Source organism: Gossypium arboreum, chromosome 6 (genome assembly GCF_025698485.1).
Source record: "Gossypium arboreum isolate Shixiya-1 chromosome 6, ASM2569848v2, whole genome shotgun sequence".
NCBI lineage: Eukaryota > Viridiplantae > Streptophyta > Magnoliopsida > Malvales > Malvaceae > Gossypium > Gossypium arboreum.
In genome coordinates, this window is record NC_069075.1 from 21,621,816 (window position 1) to 21,623,866 (window position 2,051).

At 35.4% G+C, this 2,051-nt stretch overlaps 1 non-coding gene across 1 annotated transcript; it reads left to right on the forward strand.

The window, feature by feature from the left end:
- The first annotated feature begins 319 nt into the window (after window positions 1-319).
- LOC128294961 (small nucleolar RNA R71) lies at window positions 320-426 on the forward strand. The gene has a single exon (XR_008285268.1). It is a non-coding gene; the product is annotated as a small nucleolar RNA R71 (small nucleolar RNA).
- Window positions 427-2,051: the final 1,625 nt, after the last annotated feature.

Genomic DNA, 2,051 nt, shown 5'->3' on the forward strand with positions numbered 1-2,051 from the left:
TGCTCCTCCTCCATTCGAATCGCACCTCATCACTTGATGTACCTGAGTAGAACTGCACAAACTGTCAATCTTTTTATTTAAGAGTTCTACTGGGTTAGATAGCATAGTAACCGCACTGAGGTTGAAAACACCGGTTGCTTTCCTCGGCTTTGTTCTCATAACTTGCCACTGATAGTTATTCAGTAACATCTCCTCAATAAATTCATAAGCCACATCAGGTGTTTTATTATTCATAGTTCCTCCAGCGGCTGCATCAATCATCTGCCGAATCGAAGAATTCAGGCCATTATGGAATGTTTGAACCTATAGCCAAAGCGGTAACCCATGGTGAGGGCACCTTCTCAAAAGGTCCTTGTATCTCTCCCATGCATCGTAGAGTGTTTCTAAATCCATCTGCACAAAAGAAGAGATATCATTACATAATTTGGTTGTTTTAGCCGGTGGAAAATATTTTAATAAAAATTTTTCGGTCATTTGTTCCCAAGTAGTGATTGACCCTCGTGGTAATGAGTTCAACCACTGTTTAGCCTTATTCCTTAATGTAAAGGGAAACAACCGAAGACATACGGCGTCATCAGAAATGCCATTAATTTTAAAGGTATCGCAAAATTCTAGGAAATTTTCCAAGTGAGCATTGGGATCCTCGTCCTGCAAACCATCAAACTGAACAAACTGTTGTATCATATGGATTGTGTTAGGTTTCAGTTCAAAATTATTTGCAACAATAGCAGGCCTAACTATACTTGACTCAGTTCCTGTTAAATTAGGTTTAGCATAATCATACATAGTGCGCGGAGCAGGATTCTGATTAACAGCAATCGCAAGAGGTAGCAAATTTTCTTGGTTTTTAGCCATCTCCTCGGTTGAGGTTTGAATATCGTCCTCTTGCTTGTTCTCTGTGTATCTTAAGCTTTGTCTTATTTCCCTTTGGTTTCTGCGAACTATAAGATCGATCTCACTATCAAAAAGAAATGGTCCTGACGGGTTTTTTCTAGTCATAAACTATAAGAACATGCCAGAAAAAGGGAAAAATAATAATTGGGAACATGCCAGAAAAAGGGAAAAATAATAATTGGTAATAAAAATTAGAAATAAATTTAAATTGCAGTAAAAGTAAATGGCTAAAGTAATAAAAATCGAGTGTTCCTATTATCTTAGTTCCCCAGCAACGGCGCCAAAAACTTGATGCGTGATATTCGTGACAGGTTTTAAATATTTATAATGAATCGTTCTTGAAACTAACTATTATCACGATGAAGGCAAGTGTACCTATCGAACAGTAGTATAGTTTTAGCAAGACTGGATTGTCAAACCCAAATGAACTAAAAGTACTAGTAATGACTGTCTTTTTATTATCTAGCCTAAGAATAATGGGGTTTATTTTAACTAACTAATTAACTAAACTAGGAATTCACAGAAAATAGAATTGGGGAATTACTTTTGGAAAAATGATTGAATTAAGACAATACCTAAGGAAAATCCACCTAGATTTCACTTGTTATTCGACACTGAATCGATCAATTTATTCATTTAACTTAATCCGTAGAAATCCCTAAGTTATACTATTATCCCTCTCGAGACTAACAACGTCTAACTCTAGGTTGAATAATTGAAATCTCTTTCTAATTAACTCCTTAGAGTTGCATTAGCTCGATCTATGGATCCCTTTATTAGGTTTCACCCTAATCCGGCAAAATCTTGTCACCCTATCTTTAGGCGCGCAATCAACTCCGCTTAATTATGACAAATGTACTCTTAGACAGGGTTTATTCCTCCTTTGAATAAGAGCTTAACTTGAATCAATATCCTGGAATATCAAAACAAGAATTAAGAACATATAATTAAGAACAAGTCAAATATTTATCATACAATTCAGATAATAATAACAAGATCTGTCTTAGGTTTCATTCCCCTTAGGTATTTAGGGGTTTCAGTTCATAACTAAAAAGGTAAATTTCTCAGAAGAATAATGAATACAAAACATAAAGAAAAACCCAAAACTCCTGAAAGGAATTCAGTCTTGATGATGAATTCGGCTTTTGAGATGGATC